At 40.0% G+C, this 18282-nt stretch overlaps 1 pseudogene across 1 annotated transcript; it reads left to right on the top strand.

The window, feature by feature from the left end:
- The first annotated feature begins 18061 nt into the window (after positions 1–18061).
- On the top strand, positions 18062–18133 carry SODALDRAFT_t108 (annotated as a pseudogene). The gene has a single exon. The product of its transcript is annotated as a tRNA-OTHER (tRNA).
- The last annotated feature ends 149 nt before the right edge of the window (positions 18134–18282 follow it).

The following is an 18282-nucleotide window of genomic DNA, read 5'->3' as shown; positions in this document are numbered from 1 at the left end:
CGGCTCCCCTATACAGGATATAGTATACCTTATTCTTTCCTGCCCTTTTTATAAAGAAGAACGAAAAGCCCTGCGAGAAGCCCTAACAGGTCTACCGTTATCTCTGCCGCTATTATTTAGTACTAAAAAAGGAATACAGGCCTTATAGACCTACCTTTTAGCTACTAAAATAGCCTTAGCAGAGTGGTATAGGGCGTAAACCACGATTCCTGCGGTCTAGTTATTTTACTTTGGTTTTTACCTATTAGGTTTTATTAGGCAGATTATTACGGAGGATTTCCTTTATTTAGTACGCTCTATTTCAATACACCTAGCTTCTAATAGCCTCTAGCCCTTAAGGTAATAGGCGTCGCGCTATAGCTTCAGGGCTGCATACGCATAATGAATAAAAAAAGAAAAAAGAAAAGAAGTCGCGAAGGTATTAAGGTAGGTCTACAGGGTCTTAGTAATATATTATGAGAATATAGCGGGTGTCTTACTAAGACCGCATAGGTTTACTAGCTACTCTAAAAGACTAAACCGTGCATAAAACGCTATCTTATACTTATACACCTTAGCTATACGTATTTTATACAACACGGAGACTATATCTAGCTTCGTAAACTACTTCGCGCGTGCTAGGTTATAAAGTATCTCAGTGATTAATAAGAGGGGGCAACGATCTCGCTACGTGATTATATTTAAAGCCCTATAGTCGTAGTAAAACCTTAAGCTACCGCCCGGTTTATATATAAATAGTATTACGGCTATTATTACTAAGGTATTAGCTCGTATAAAGCCCTTATCTATTAGGTCTATAAGGGTTTTCTATAGAACTAATAGTTTTTTTCTTAATATATTAAAAAGGGGACCCTATAATAAGGGCGGCTTATCCCCGCTACAACCTTATATACGGTTTACCTTATAGTCGGAACTAGGTTAGTCTAGGAGTAACGTATTTACCTTATCCGGCGAAAATAATAACTTTAACTCCCGGAGCACTTTCTTCGGTATATAATCTTTAGGGTCTACGGGCGCCTTCTTCTATAACGCTCTTTCGATATCCTTTAAGCTAACCGCCTATATCGTTACTTCCTAATTAGGGTCCTTTTTACTTTAGCGGAGCCGGCGGTAGATATCGGTAAATATTAATCCGGTAATTATATATCCCTCGCAGATAGCTTAGATATTTATCGGTTCTCTTTCGCCCTAAGATTATAGATTAATCCTTACGGCTCAGTGTAATAACCTTTTATTCGTAAGGAGTGTAACCTATTTCGACACACCTATTCACCACGGGCGCGTAATAGGAGTAAAATCGATAAACCCACTAAGATAGGAATTCTAATTACCGCCTCACCCCCGGGATACTATTATAGCGGCACCTTAATACCGGCGCTACGGTATAACCGGAAGAGTCGTGGGATAGCGTTATTCCGACCTCGATAATATAAAATATGTGATAGACCCACTTTTCGTAGTATAAGCGCTCCGCCCCCCTCCTAAGGTAGGATATAGCGCGATACCGAGAGTAGCTAAGATTAAGGCAAAAATTCAGGCCCTACTAGCTAATAGGAATATAATTAAGTAGGTTATAGAGCTAATAGAGGAATTAATCACGATATATAGTACCCGTAATAACACCGGTATACCGCCGCTAGTATACCTAGACGCTTCCGTCCGCTATGTTATCTGAGAGGAATTCCGAAAAGGAATAAGCGGTATAAGAGAGACCTAGGCTAATATTATAGCCCGGGCTTCCGCGGTAGCACCGCCGCGGGACCCCGCCCCCCTAAAATACTCCCTGCTAGGTATTACCAGGAACTAATTATCCACTAAGGAACCCTTCCCAAAGACTAGTCCCTTGAAGCCAGGACCCTAAAGGAGATTATTTAAGCTATAAACGCTACGACTACCCGATACGACACCGTAGCAGTATAGAAACTACTAAGTAGAGATATCTACCTTAACTTTACTAAAAGGGTATAATAGTAGACTACCCACAAGGAGTAATAGGTTAAGAAAGCCTTTAGTAAAGAAGCTACCCTAGTTATACGCACTTATCCTACGTTAGCTAAGGTTATCCCCCGGGAAGTTCTAAACGCCCTATCCGAAGAAGACTTACTAGTATCCCTATAAGATATAAATCCTAAGGCTAAAATCCTTTAAGTATAATAGCGAGTACCCCGCCGTGGTACTAGTAGGGTAGCGCTTCTCCTTATCGAATCGGCTTTACCGGAAGGGGCAGTAAGTCTTATCCCGAATACCCTCCTCTTTAAGGGGGGTAGCTATATCTATAAAATATATAATCCTAACCTTAGCCCCCTACGGTACTATAAGTACCTCTACTTCGGCTATAAGGCTAATAGCTACCCTGCGGTGGAGAGAGTATACCGCTACTATGCTAAGCCCGAATCAGCGCACTTATAGGGCCTAGGATACTATAACGCTATAGCGCCTAGACGCCCTTACTACTATATCGCCTATACCGGAGATCACGATACCTTTAACGATTTATATTAACTATTACGGAAAGAGACTAAGAAGACCCGCGAAGTATATAAGTACTAAGCTAGGGACTTTAGTATTACCCGCTAGACTAAAGCGGTATACTTATAGTAACCGTAGATCTTCCCCCCGATTATTATTATATAAGACTAGGACCGACCACTCTATAAAGGCAGAGGATAGCCCCCGAAAAGGACTAGAGGATAGGAGGGCTGCCCGATACCGGGCCTAATAAGCGCCTAAATAGTCCCCAGCGGGACTAATAAGATACCGTAGTAAGAACCCTAGAGCTAGACCCCGGTTATACCGGGCACGCTATCTTAAACCCCCCCCCCCCCCCCCCCTTTAATTAATAAGAATCTATATCCTTTTATAGAATATAAGGAGAAGTTAGGCATGGCGGAAGCTCCCGCTTTAGTGCCGCGCCGAGTACGATATAATAGTAATCCAGGAACCCGGCCTTAACCCCTTCACGAAAAGCCCTGCCTACCCCTGCTAAGGGGTATACCGGCTAATCTTAGGAGGAGACCACGCCCTCCTATATATATATAAGAGATACCCGCTACATACGTGGACGTGGCGGGCCTACCGTAATAACTATGCGGTTATATTTAGGACTAGAGATAACGCCCTTATAATCTGGTTAATTTACTTAGAGAACTATTAGTTAGCTAGGACCCCCTAGAATACGCCCGTATACGATATATTCGATATAGCACCGCCGTGGGGCCGCTATATCCTTATAGGGTACTTTAACCTATACTACCCCTTATAGATATAGCCACTACGTTATTACCCCTAAGCTAATACCCTATTTACCCTTATAACCCGGTAGAACCTAGACCTAGTAACCCCCCCTAGAACCCCTACGTAGTACCGCTTAGGCTAACACGCTAGTATTATCGACCTTATATAAGCGATATAGGGGCTCCGCTACAATTTCGGCGGCCCCGATAAGACCGTTATCGGGTTAGACTACTACTTATAGACGGCCTAAATCTACACGGAGATAAATACCGTGCTAAGTATTATAATAATACTACCGTAGGACCTAGGCAGGCCCTGCTAAGTCTAAAAGGACTTTAACCCTTTATAGGTCCCTTAGCTCGCCGTTATATAACTATAGTAGACCGGCCCCTTTATAATACTAGGAGATATTATAACTGGATAAAGACGTAGTGGTACCATATCGTCAAGACAAAGATCAGATAAAGAGGTTAGTCCAGTAAAACCACGATATATAACAAAAACATAACTAATACCGCTATAACATTTAGCGAAGAAGTAGATCGGTAGTCACCATTCTGATCAGGGTAACGTAAGTTAAACTAGAAAGATACCTTAATCGTAGAATAAGTAATCGTAAAAGAGGATAATAATTAAATGATAGTCCCTCGATAGGGATGTCCTGAGCCTATCCTTAATATATATATAGGCAGTGGATCCAGCGGTCTTAAAAAGAGAGTTATATAACTATCTACCAAACTACTCTAACGCCGTATCTACGCGGTTATAATACGGCCCTAGTTATCTCGATTACGCCCTTGTAGCGTAGATAACTCCTACGAATAAGCAGATATAAGTAAATAAACTAAGTAAAAAGCTATCGTATACCCTTATTCCTCTAATTACCCCGTCCTCCACGTATACCTGATTAGGGGTCCTCTTAGTTTTAGTTCCTCCGTATATACTATTCCCTTACTATCTTTACCGACTATTTCCTTAAGATATCTCTTATCTAATCCTCTGTATATACCTCTACTTACGCTTTCGTAAGGTTCTTCCTCCGACTATATAGTTAGGCTTATTATCCTTCCTAGCCTCTTATTTAGCGGTAGCTTTATCTGCCTCCTATTTAATCCCCGCGTTATAATAAAGCCACCCTTCCCAAGGTACTGCCTAAGGTAGCGGTAGATATAGCGTGCTATTAGCTACTACGTCTTAGAGGCTAGCTCGGTACGGGTTATTAAAGGACTTAACCTATTTTTCCTTAGTGTATATGCTTAGCCTAATAGAACTAACGCGTTTAGCTAGAGGCCGTATATCTATAAGCCTATAGTAGAGAAGGTAATAAGATATCTTAGTGCCCTTAGCCTAATACTTCGCCTTCTTTTCCTATTTATCTTAGATATTATAACTCCTTTTCTTCGAAATAGCGGAGGGTTCGGGTGCCTATAGAGTCTTAGGCGTTTTCGGCGTTTTCTTAACGCCGGAGGTATCTTCTTCGTGGCTTTACCCTTAGGTGTTTAGAGCTCTAGACTACTAAGACTAGTGTTATTAACGTTACTACTACTATCGGATAATACTAGAGGGTCCTGGAAGCTCTGGTCTGGTATATTGGTAAGGTCTATAACCTCGGAATTAGGGGAACTAGTAAGATCGATAGACTGCTCCTTAGCCGTGGGCGTCGCGGGGGTCTTTAGCGTTTTAGGGCCCTTAGGCGGGTTAACCGGTATCCACTTCTTAGTCTTATTAATAGGCTAGAATCTAGTCGTTTTAGGGATTTCGGGAGGCGGTGTCGCGGGCTTTATAGCTAGCTCTATATAGTAACTAAAGCCAAAGAGTTCACTAATATAGATTACCTAGCCCTCCTTAACATAGTAAGTATACTCTCCTACGTCATTCCCGTAGTAGCGGCCTTAGGAGAACTTATAAATCTTAGAGTTTTAGGGAAATAGGTATCCCTCCTAGGCTAATATCCTGATCTATTCTATAATAAAAGGGCCGTATAAATAACCGTTTTACTATATTAGACTAGGTATAATATAGACCTTCTTAGCTATACTATCGATAGCTTCCTTAGGAGTACCGATAAATACTAACCACGGTATCGCGAGATAAGCGATTTCGAGGAGGCGGCGCTTACCTTTACCGTCCGACTATATACTATTATACCCGTATATAATCTAAGTCTCTTAGTCGATAATCAGACTAATAAAATAGTTACCGTTAACGGGGCAGATTATAGGGATAAAGCGGCTAGTCCTAGCACGATATCGTGCCTTATCCTTAAGGGCTATAAACTTAGCTTTTCCTTTACTATTTACCTTCTAGCACGGAATCTTAGTAAGGAATATAGCGGGCCTTAAGTCCCCTTACCTACGGCTAATTACCATACTCACTACTTCTTCTATAATACCCTTCTCCTACTACTTATTATCCTTAATATCATTACGTAAACGGTAGGCCAATATTAAGATAGAACGGACTTTAAGGTACTACTTACTATATAAGATTATTAAAGGGGACTATAATACGGCTAGCCCTATAATCTCTACGTTTAGTCCGTCGCTTTTATTCTTATCTAGAAGGCGGTACGGTAAACCACTTATTAGGAACGCCTACCTGCTTTTCTTAGGATTATACTCCTTATAGAGCCTAGTACTCGGCTTAATAGCGGTCCGTCCCTTAGGCTAAATACCTTTATTCAGGTCTAAGCCCTTAAGGGCAGTGGCCTAGTAGTCTATAGAGTTATTAGCGGCTATAGCGTCGATATTCGCAGGATCTAGTATCTACGGTTACTTATATTTCCCTAATTAGGGGTTTTAGTAATAATCTCTTATAAAAAAAAAGAGAAAAGAAGAAAAGATATTCGGGGGGGGGGGAATAAGGAGGTCGAAATAGCGGAAAAGGGGTAAAATATAATAGGGAAGAATAGGTAAGCCTAAGTCTATAAGGAAATATCGAAGGGGGGAGATTAGGATTAAGGCCGAGGAGGGTTCTATTTATCCTCCAAGGACCTTTTCTAAAGGCTCTTCCTTTTAAGCAGGAGTCCTTAATTTATAACTATAGCTCGATTAGTCTTTTAGTCGTTAAAGGAGGTTATTTCCTAAGTCGTGATTAAGATAGCCTTTATAAATCGGAAAGAAGGTGCTAAATTAGGAAATCGATATTAAAAACGCCTACTATAATTAGGTAACTAGCTTCGGCGCTTACTATGATTAGCTAGTCAATATCGGATAAGGCTTATCGTTTATTATAAAGTAGTAGGCGGAGTCGTGATTCTGTAATAAAGGAAAATAAAAAGAGGTAGCTATAAATAGCTATAAAGACAGGTCGAATACTCGTGACTACTTTATTAGAGACGCCTCCCTTAACTTATAAACGCTATAATCTACTTAGTTAATGTCTCTGCTTATTAGTCTCTTAAATATAAAAGTCGCAGGATCCCCGGCTCTTCGTCCCTCTTCTTTTAAGTAATATTACCACTCCTATAGTTATTTGTACCGATAGCACTATTACTATAATAACTTCCTAACTTTTTAAATATATACTATAGCTTTTAAGTATATAATTAGGGTATTAAACGAAGCGGAACCGTATAAACGTAAGAAGGCCGTTAGTAGATAGGAGTCCGTTAAGCCTATTCCGTGGTTTTAGTCTAAGACGTGTCTAATAAGAGGTACTCCTAATAAGTATAACGTTTAGGTAACGCCTATAGATATAACTATAAGTTTTCCTTCCATATTTCTCGTGGTTACCCTAATTAGGGTATACTGACTTCGATACTAAGGTTAATACTTATATCGGTTAGTTTAAGGTGGCTAGTAAGGGCGGCGTTTCGTACGTTAAGCTTAACCTTTTATCTTTAGTTATAGATTTAGATACCCGGTTTACTATTACGAACCGGTTTTAGGATACCTTATTAAATATTACTAACCGGGACGTAGAATAGGCTTTATTTAGGGAGATACGTAACTTCTTTAAAACGCCCTTATTCCGCCGTTATATCATTGTGGTTAAGGACCTCGCGGGTCCTTAGAGAGAGTATATTATAAAGATTATAATAAGGCCTTACGCCGCTAGGGCACTTATTATACAGGTATATAGCATAGTTAATAAGATGCTTTGCTAGTGCTACGAAGAACGCTGGATAGCTATAATAGATCGGGTGAATAATAAGATCACGTACCTATTCTATAAGTATATCTCCCTGCTGTATAATCCACGCTTTCCCGACTACCCTAACTACCTATTCTATAAGTCTGATTATACGTTCCGAGATAAGGGCCTTCGTAAGGAGTTCTAATAGGCTAAGTATAAGATTAGCTAGCCCGATAATAATTACCCCGGCTGTAAATACTATAATCCCCTTATTAAGGATAACTTAGTACTGCCGTAGTCTTTTTATAACGATAAACGATACCCGATTCACTCCCCTTAGACCGGCTTCTTCTTAGTCAATATAACCGCTATAAGCTATAAGATTACTTACTAGATACGCTAGGCCTATAGCGGTAAGACCTCTAAGGCTTATAATAGCTTACTTAGTCTTATCCTAATACTTTTAGCTCGGTATAGGAAGGAGGTAGATAGGTATTATAATATTATCCGTAAGGCTAAGAAGGTGCCTAACCGGGAGGAAATAGTTATCTACTAGACTATTCCGCTTCCTAAGGGGGCTTAGGTCTAGCGCCGGGTTTCTAAGAAGTACGGGCCTTAAAAAGGTGACTATAAAAGCGACCCTGACCTAGAAACTAAGTTATTTACTTAATAAGGTGCTGTGTAATTAGGGGAATAAGGGATAAGGATAGATGTATAGTTTACTAGGTGGCTTATAGGGAAGGGAATTAGATAATTAATGATCTAAATAATATAACTCTAATAGATAAACGGGATTTCTATAACGCGACGTTTCCTAATACTTAGGATATTACTCTTTTTAGGAGAACTATATAATAAGTCTAATTAGGGGAAAAAGGTATAAAAGGAGGTCTTTTTCGTGGCTTATCTTCTTCTCTTTTTCTTTCCTTTATAATAATCCGTTTTTTACTCTACACGAGTAGACTCCACGGGCCTATCTACCGATAAAGCCCTTATAAGAAGAATAAGATTTATAGATAGCGGCCGGTAGTCGCTTAATTAGGCTAATAAAACTAAGGAATCCCCGGATTTTCCGGTTTTTATTATTATTATCGCCGTCGTCGTCGTGATATTAGGTTTTTTGTTTTCGGGGGTTTTTCTAGCGGGGCTCTTAACGCCGTTAACTTAGTGTCTTAAACTTACTCTTCGAGTGATAGGTATAGTATTAGTCTTTTCTTTTCGGACGAGGAACTTACGTATAATAGGTTTAAAGGTAATATATATAGGTATAGTTAGGGGAATAGGGGTATAATATTAGTAATAGGGAGAGCGATTAGTAATAGAGATTAGGAAAAGGGGCTTTAAGTAGTGGACAGGGGAGGGCTTTTATACTTCTAAAATCGGCCTTTAAGATTAACGTAATAACTTAATAAGTTACTAATACTAGGGTTAGTAAAGGAGGGATTTACTGTTTACGGCTTATAGCCTTTCACGGTATTTCTCTTAATTATATTATACCCTTAGTAACCGTCCCTATACTAGTTATTCCCGATTATAACTCCCCTCCATAGAATAAGTAGCTTATAATAAACCAGGTATAATTTAGCTTAGGTCCGATAAATTATACGGTAATTATAGGAATAGAAGTAAAGAATTCAGAATTATATTAAAAGAAACCTATATTTATTACGGAAAAGAGTATATATAGTGGTATATCTCTATAACGTCTACGTAGTTAGGCTCGCTTATAAATATAATAAACGATAAATATAGGGAAAAGCCTTCTAGTCGGGGAAATAAGTCTGGATATATTTATAGTGCTTCTAATTAGGGTAATAAAGGGAAAAGTTTAAAAAAGAAATAGACTAGAGTAGTAGTTAGGAAGATTATTTATAGGTTTACGCCCTTTATACTAGCGTATATCGCGACTCTGGGTGGATAAGAGACTTAGCTCTATTTACCCTTAGCCCTAAGATTATACGCTAGCCTCCTAGCGAGTATAGACTTTAAAAATAAAGGAAATCAGGGAAAGTGATAATAAGGAATAAAATACAGCTCGCTAGTATAATCCTCGTACTTACTCGGGTTAAAATCTAGGCGCTATAGAATCTACACTGTAACGGTACTAGACTCCCTTACCTTTTTTAACTCTTCCTCTAGCTTTTTATAATACTCCTCTAATAACTCTCTTAGTTTCTCGGAGCGGCGTAGAAGACCGTTAATAGTATAATTAGGGGAACTAATATTATCCTCGGCCCTAGTATCTTCCTTATGGTCCTTACTAGGTAAAAGGGGTGCTTTAGTAACTTCTTCGGTAATAAGCGCTCCTTAAACAGGGTACATAATCTTAAGCTCCTCGTTATAGTCTCGTTTAAGTATAGTCTAGTCCTTAGGCTCCTAATACCTATCGTTATTTTATATAAACTTCTTTAGACGGTTAGCGGTAAAAGTAATCCCTTTTAGTTCTTCCCTAGCTAGAGTCTTAAGGATAAAGGACTTATTATCGTGATTAGTCTTCCGGATACGATATAGGCCGTTTTATCGGTAATTAAGCTTAGCTTTACGGCTTATATCAATAGCTTTCTTAGTATCGTGAACTAGTATTAGTTCCTTGACCTATAGCCTTTATTGACGGAGTACCCGGGCACGGCTAGCGTTAATATAGGCTATCCGTCGCCTCTGTCATTTAGTAATTATAGTAATAGTAGTATATTAGTTGGTATTAAGCTAGGCAAAAGCCCTTAACCGAAGTATTATCTTATTCTTAGGGGATTTAACACGGCCTTAGTCTAGTACTCTCTAGGTTAGGTAGGTTATCTTAATCGGGGTAATAGCCTTATAGCCGTGTAGAAGGAAGAAAGGGGTACGGCTAGTGGAAGCTCTTACCGTTATACGGTTAGTGAAGAGGACTATCGGGAGAATCTTATAAAGGGCTTTAGGGTAAAGCTTTGACTAGATAGATAGAGTATAGGTAATAGCCTTATATCTAACCTCGTTAAGGCTATTAGCGTAGGGGTAGTAGGCTAAGGCGAGCTTTCGAGTAATCCTATAGCGACGGTTTAGCTTAATTATATAACCTTTATTCTCGGGACCTTTATCTATAAGGAGGATTATATAAAGCCTATACTTATAGATTATATCTTCCTATAGAAATAAGGTAATAGCCTTAGATATATTCTTCTTTAGTAGTTAAGCCTTAACCTAACCTATAAAAATATAATAAGCCTCTATAAGATACTGCCCTTAAAGATACTGAACGTCTAGGCTAACCTAGGTAAAAGGGAGGGCCGTTTCGGGCAGGCTTATTAAGATTAGGGGATCCTCCTAAAAACGGCTACGGCGGGCCTTGTATTCGAAATAGGACTCGATAAACCTCTAAACGCTTTTATAGATACTATCCTAGAAGTAGTTAGCGGCGAGGCGATAATAAGTCCCTTACCTTCCTCGGTATCCGGATTTATCGTAGGCTCTCCTAATTAGGTTAACCTGGCTATCCTTCTTGTCTATTTAGCGTTTAGGGGTTAAATCGGCCTTAGTTACTCGGGTCTATAATAGTCTATGATTAAGGAATACACGGGTAGCCCTATCTTTAACTCTACGGGCTTCCTTAGGATCTATTCCTTTAGGCACGCGAAAGGTTATTAAAAAGATAGCTACTTATCGGGAAAACTAACTCTAAGTAAGGTCCTTATCGAGGATATTATTAGCTAGGGCAGGGTTATCGAACTACTTCTCGCCTTCTATAAGGAAGATTCTAGTATCTATAAAGTCGTTTAGGTCTTCCTCGGTATAATCGTTAGTCTAATTAAAGGGTATTCCGGGTATCCGGGAGAGTCTATCGGCTACAGTATTCTTAGATCCTTTAATATACTTAATGTCGAAGTCGAAGAGCTGGATCCAGGCAAGCTATCAGGTAATTAGGGTATTAAGGAGGTTAATAGTAGATCCTTTTAACTATAATAGGAGGACTTAGGTATCTGTCTTAAGGATAAAGTAAACCCTATAAAGATAGTTATATAGGCGCTAAAAGGTCTCTGGGACTCCCCTTAGCTCTAGCTTACAAGTATTATAGACCCTCTTTATAGGGGACTAATGACTGCTTTTATACCGTGCTATAGCTTTTTTATCCTTAACGTACTAACCGAGGATTCCCCCCTATCTATCCGTGCTAGCGTTAACGATAATATAGATAACTCCTACTTCTTCCTCGTACTAGATAGTAATCAGGATAGGGGTAGCAGTAAGGGCTTGTTTAAGGGCGTTTATAGCGTGTTATTAAGGCTCCCCCTACTTAAAGGCAGTGGTTTTCCCTTAGCAGGTCGGTTAGGGGTCTAGCGATACTAGTAAACTTATAAATCCAGACTCGGTAAAAGGTGATAAGACCGAGGAATAAACGAACGTTAGAGACCGTACTATACCTTTCCTACTCTTAGACCTTTACGATCTTAGCCTGCTTAGGGGAATAACTATTAGTACTGTAGACGTAGCCTATAATGGTGGCTGCTTTTTAATACTACTAGCTTTTAATACCTACAATAATACCTCTAGCTAGCTCCACATGAAGAAGCACTTTATCGATATTAGCGATATACTCGGCTATAAAATAGCGGATTCTAGGCCTAATTAGGGTATCCTTATAGGTGGTTATTAGTCCTTTTACTATAATATCGTTAATAAAGGGTTTATAGTATTAGGGAATAAAGTCGTAAAGGATACGGGTTATAATACATATAAACTAGGCCACTAAATTAGTAGCCTCCTAAGGAAGGGTATATATCCTAAAGAGTCTAATAATAGTCGTAAAGGTAGTTAGATCTTAAGACTCCTTATTAAGGGTAACCTAATCGTAGCCGGAGAAAAGGTCTAAAAGGGATATAAGCTTATATATAGTGAAGTCCTCGGAGAACTCGTCGGCCCCTAGCGGTATAAAGGTATCTTAAAGGCTTATTACGTTAATCTTAGTGGCCGAGTTAATAAGTCGTATATTACCGTTCTTCTTCTTAACTAGGAATTAGGGGTTACGGTAGGCTATATAGCTCTCCTCGATTATACCTTTCTTAAGGCGGTCCTTTATTATCTACACGATTATAGACTCTAGAGCCTTAGGAATAAGGATCCCCTTCGCCTACTACGCCTTATAAGGGACCGCCCGAATCTTCTATAAAAGGGCCACTTATTCGTTAAAGCGGCCGTACTTAGTCTAATACTATATAATAGCTACCTCGCGGTCTAGGGGGACTTTTATCAGGAGCTACTTTTCCTTAGGGGTTAAGTAGTCGATAGTCTTTAGGATAGCGTTAAGTCTTTCGGGTATAAGGCGCGAACGGGGTATCATTTTAGAAAACTTCGGTATAATTAGGCTAACGAACCGCGTATCTTCTAGCTCCTAGTCTTCCTCTTTAATTTCTACGAGGATATTCTTCTTCTAGTAGGGGTCTTTATTAGGGATACTTTTATCGGACAGGATATCGTTAAGAGGGTAAACCTTAAGAGCCTTAGGCTGCTATATAGTAAAGACGCCTTCGGGATTAGGGGGATAGTATACTTCTTTAATAAGATCCTAGGACTTCCTCCTTTTCGGCTACTATAGCCTCCTCTTCGTAACTGCGGCTATACTAGTAATACTATCCTCCTCTTTCTTTACAGCCTCGAGCGCTCTTATCTAGGAATTATCCTATATCGTCCGGTCCTTTCGAAAATATAAGACTAAGAGGCTATTAGGGTAATCAGGCTAATAGTGGTGTGGAAAAGTCGAAAAAGATAAGTGGTTAGTATAAATTAGTTATTATTATATAGTCGTAGTTATTATATAGGGAGCCTCCACGACACACCTCTTATATCCTTAGCCCTAATTTTGTGGTATCGCCCTTAAGGCTATATAAATTCTCTTCGTTAGGGGCTTTACCTCCTCTATAAATAGGAAGGCTACTAAAGTAGCAGCGTCCTTATTATCTAAATAAAAGAAAATATCGTCGTCGCTCTTCTTCTTCTTCTTCTCCTCCTTCTTTTCCCTCGCCTCTTCCTTCTCTTTCGCCCCTTAGTCGGGCGAACCGCTAGTCCTATCGTTACTCGATATTAAGATAACGGCCCCGGACGAACTATAAGGGACGCTATCCTCCCCCTATTATCCGATACTCTAATCGATTAAATCCTTTTCTTCTTAACGCTTCTCCTCCTCTTTAAACTTAGGCTAGCTTTATCTATAAGGGCGGTTATCGATCTATTCTTTACTAATAATAGGGATAATAATACGGGTATCCCCGTAGGCGAAGTCTATATCGATCTATCCGTCCCTATAAGTGAAAGAGGCGTGATTATTAAGTAAGAACGGCAGGCTAAGAAGTATCCTAGGCCTTATTCCCTCGATCACGATAAAATAGACCTTCTTATATTAGTCCCTGACCTAGAGGTGCTCTTCTAGATATCCTGCGTAGTTTACCCTATCCACGTTATTAATTCCCTTAATCGCGATATTACTTTTCCCTATACGGCTCCGTAATCCTAGCTTTTCCACGAGATCTAGCCGGATAGTGTTAAAGACGGCTCCTATATTAATAACTACGTAAAAACGATTCTTTATAGGGCAGGCCTTAGCTATTCGCTTAGTTAGGCTAACCCGTATCGTTATATACTTAGCGTAAATAGTAGGAGGCTTTAGTTTATTAATCATCAGGGCGGGCATAATAGATAGGACACTATTAGGCGTAAGGGTAGTAGTCGTGGTATTCGTAAACTATATAGGATATTCGGCTCCTAGGGGTAAAGAGTCCGTGAAAAAGGCCTTTTTAGGGGTTAAGCGGATAACTTTATAAGGCTTTACCTAGCTGCCGATTAACCTTAGCGTCTCCTCGTAGTCCGCGAGGATAGCTTTATTAGTGGAGAGGAGGTAAACTATAGGAACCTTAACCTTTATCTCTAAAAGGTGCTTTAGGCTCTTTTCTCGGACCTTCTATATAATAGCCTCCTAGTTAAATAAATTAAGGGTATCCTTCTAAGCCGAGACTTATAAGATAGGCCGGGTAGTAGTCGGGGTAGTAGTGGGTCTAGATATAAGGGCTATCGAATCAGGGGTTAGACCATCGTCTATATCGGTATCGTTAACTATCTCTATAACTCTCTAGGAGCTTTCCGGAGTTAATAGGGTCTATTGAACGGCCTGATTAGGGGAACTAGCTACTTTCGGTATAGGTTTACTAACTCTACCGCTCCTAGTAGTACGAAAAGGGTCCTAGGGTTCGGTTGAGGTGGGTCGCGATATAGACGCAGTATATACTCTAGTAGTAATAAAATTAATAGATCTCGTGACCTTAGTAACCCTTAAGGCTTAAGTGGCTTAGGTGGCCTAACCACTCTAACTAGTCTACTGCTTCTATGCCTGCTTAACTATATACTTAATTATAAGCCTATTAGTGTTATTAGTCTTATACGCGAGGGTAGTGGGCTAGAAGGTCTTAATATAAAGGTCTATAAGCTCCTTAAATCGGCTATAAAGCTTAGTGGCTAGCTAATACAGTATCAGACGTTAGTATAGCCAGTACTCGTTAACTCGTAGCTCGCTCTTTAGGCAGGCTGCCTTAGTACCGGTCTAATCTATAACTAAATACGCGGGGAACTCCTATTTAACTAGGTTATAGGCGCTATCGTGGATTAGGATAGGGTAGTTATCTCTATGATACCCTTCTTAGCCATAATAGTAGTAGCGAGCTGGTAGGGACTAGCCGTTATTCTAGGCACCTCTTTGCTATCCTAGGCGGTTATCGTGGTATTAGGTCGGGCGGTTATCGTTATATCGGTTATTATATCTAGGGCGGGGTCCTCCATAGTAGGTCTCCTCGGTATACTAAGCGTTATTAGGCTAGTAAGCGGTACCATCAGCCTAATTAGGGGTAGCGAAGTATACTAAAGTAGTTATCGTAGGCTAAGGGGCGTGCTTAAGGACAGTATAAAAGGCGTTCTTTAGCTTAGACTTTATAGCGAGGAGGGCTTAGACCTTTTCCGTACCTATCTTCTTAGATAGTGCGAGCACTTAGGTAGTAATACCCTTAACGCCTGTAGCTTTATTATAGATAAAGGAAATAGTATATTTCTCGAGGAGGTCGGTAAGCTTATCTATATCCGATTAAGAAGCTATAGACTCCTAGACTATAATAGGCCGCCTTAAGATTATAGGCTAGAAAGCGGTACTATTAGGCTGATTAGATTTAGCTATACCTAGTATAGCGTCCCTATCTATAGGCTTACCCTCTACTTTCTAGATATCCGTAGACTACTCGCGTAGTAGGTCCGAAAATAGCCTATAGCTCTTAACTATCTTTCTTAAGTTAGTGCCTCGGATCTTAAGCTTATTGGCGATAAATATATAGATATCCTTATATAGAATAGTAAGGACGATACCGTAAAGCTTAGAGTCCTTAATAAAAGTACCTTAGACCCGCTCTGCCTTAGCCTTCTAGACAGTAATTAACTATAATAAGTCCCTGACCTAACGAACGCTATTAATCTTATACGTTTTATATTTTACCCGAAGCTAATAAACCTTATAAAAGAAGTTAAGTTAGTAGTCAGGATCTAGATAAGAGTACTCTTTAATAAGCTTCTTAACTAGATTAGACTAACTACCTTTAACGGCTTAAACCTCTCTAACTAGGCGTTCGATAGCAGGACGAATAGCCGTGTCCGTGTATAGGTTAACGTAGGTGATCTTATCGGCTTTACTAAGACGGTTAAGTTTAGTATAATATTGTACTACTAAAGGAATATAGAGAGGGACTTACTACTAAAGCGGGGAGCTCTAGTAATAAGGGGATTTAGGGGTACTCTCGATATAGTAATAGTAGGGGGCAGTGCTTTAATAACCTCTACGATAATAGTTTCTCGATTACGGCTTATTAGGGCTTATAGTAGTTTCATTAGGTCTTTAGCGGTAGTAGGGGGCTATTAACGTTTAGGGGTAGGCTAGGCAGTAAAGATAGGGTAGGTAGGGGTTGTATTAGGGGTAGTTATCGAAATAGCGGTTGGAGCCGCGGTAGATATAGTAATCGGCCTAGGAGCGGGCGGAGGTAATGCTATAGCCCCGATATCGTGGTTCCCCTAATTAGGGGTAGTAGAAGTGGCGGGCGTAAGAATAGGGGGAATAGCCGGCGAGGGAGCCTTATTATCGGAGTCGCTAATAACGATAACGGGGTTAGGCTCGCGATACTAAGTCTAAGTATCTATAGTATTTTAGGTATAAGTATAAGAGGGTAGGCGAATAATAATAATAGGTTAGGGCGTTTAGGGAAAGGTTTTTTAAACTAATCGTCTAGCGAGAAGATCCTATAAGTATTCTAGATATTAGCTAGGTTAGTGTATATATTATCTTACCTTCATAAGAGTAATAAAGTCTTTAATAAGAGGGTGGTAACGGTCCTAGATTTCGCTCCGTGATATTTATCTTTAGGGTCTAGCTTTTCTAACTTACCTTAAAGGAAAAGGCCCCTTATAATTAGGAGATTACCTATTAGTAAAGGGGCTATACTGACGGATATTAATATTAGTAATATTACGCGCTAAGTCTTACGAAAAAGCATTATAACCTGCTTACGGGGTCTATAAAGGTCTTTCCTAGATTATCGGGTCCTTATATAAGGTATCGTTATTTCGCTCCTACGCTCGGTATTAGCTTTATATTAGGTTTACTAGGGGTTAATTACCCTAATCCGGGTAAGCTGCTCTCGACGGTCTTATCTTTTCCTCGCTATTATACAAGAGTCTATCTTAATTATTGGTAGGGCTTACGGGCCCCCTATTAAGTCTATTCTATATCCGGAAACGAACTCTATCGCGATCTAATCGGTTTTTTCCGTTCCTATAGTTACTACCTCCGCGGCGGCGGGTCTTATAATTAAAAGTACTAAAGGTGCTTCTTATCTTACCTATATAGTCGTTTCTTTTTCTAAATCTATTAGGGTAAATCTTCCCTTAGTCTTAAAGCGTTAAATCCTTCCTCGGTTATTATCTTTATATCCTTCTAGGGTTATTAACGTTAGTCCGTTTAGGAGGGCCGGAACCTCCCTTAAGCGCCTCCGTTACTCTAATCAGGGTTAGAACACTTTAGGGACGCCGAATAAATCCGCCTCCGAGTACTATATTATAACTAGATAAAGACGTAGTAGCACTAGATCGTTAAGATAAAGATCAGATAAAGAGGTTAGTCTAGTAAAACCATGATATATAACTAAAATATAACTAATACCGCTATAACCTTTAGTGAAGAAGTAGATCGGTAATCACTATTCTAATCAGGGTAACGTAAGTTAAACTAGAACGATACCTGAATTGTAGAATAAGTAATCGTAAAAGAGGATAATAATTGAATGATAGTCCCTCGATAGGGATGTCCTGAGCCTGTCCTTAATATATATATAGGCAGTGGATCCAGCGGCCTTGAAAGGGGGGTTATATAACCGTCTACCGAACCACTCTAACACTGTATCTGCGCGGTTATAATACTAACTTAGGAATAAATAACCTAATTAGGGACCGTATAACCCTAGTCGATACGGCTATACTGTATCGCTACGGGGGTACCTCTAGACTCCTACCTACCCCTTAGTAGAACGCGGAGCTTACCGCTTTTACCTAGGAAGCGAGGCGCCTTTACTGTAAATATATATCCAGGAAGTCCCGGAACTGATAGGACGAGTTCTAGGAAGCAGAGAGACGCCGTGATAAGGCTATAGCGGCGGCGAAGCGGCTATACTAGTAGTACCTACTATATAAGACTAGGAAAGGGGGGATGGCGTAGGTGGTAGACACGCCTGGTGGCCGCGTAAGGCCGTGGGTTCGAATCCTACTCCCCTTAATCATGCGCTATTTGTTTCGCGCGCGACCTACCCGGAGCTCCTGCACGTTATAGGGGTCCCCGCACGTTCGGGGGGATATTTATCAGCTTGCGCGCTGATAAGTGGAACCACACTGCCTCTAATACGTACCCTCCCTAGGGGTGGGGGG

Source organism: Sodiomyces alkalinus (genome assembly GCF_003711515.1).
Source record: "Sodiomyces alkalinus F11 unplaced genomic scaffold SODALscaffold_4, whole genome shotgun sequence".
NCBI classification, from domain to species: domain Eukaryota; kingdom Fungi; phylum Ascomycota; class Sordariomycetes; order Glomerellales; family Plectosphaerellaceae; genus Sodiomyces; species Sodiomyces alkalinus.
This window is presented reverse-complemented; position numbering and strand designations above follow the sequence as displayed.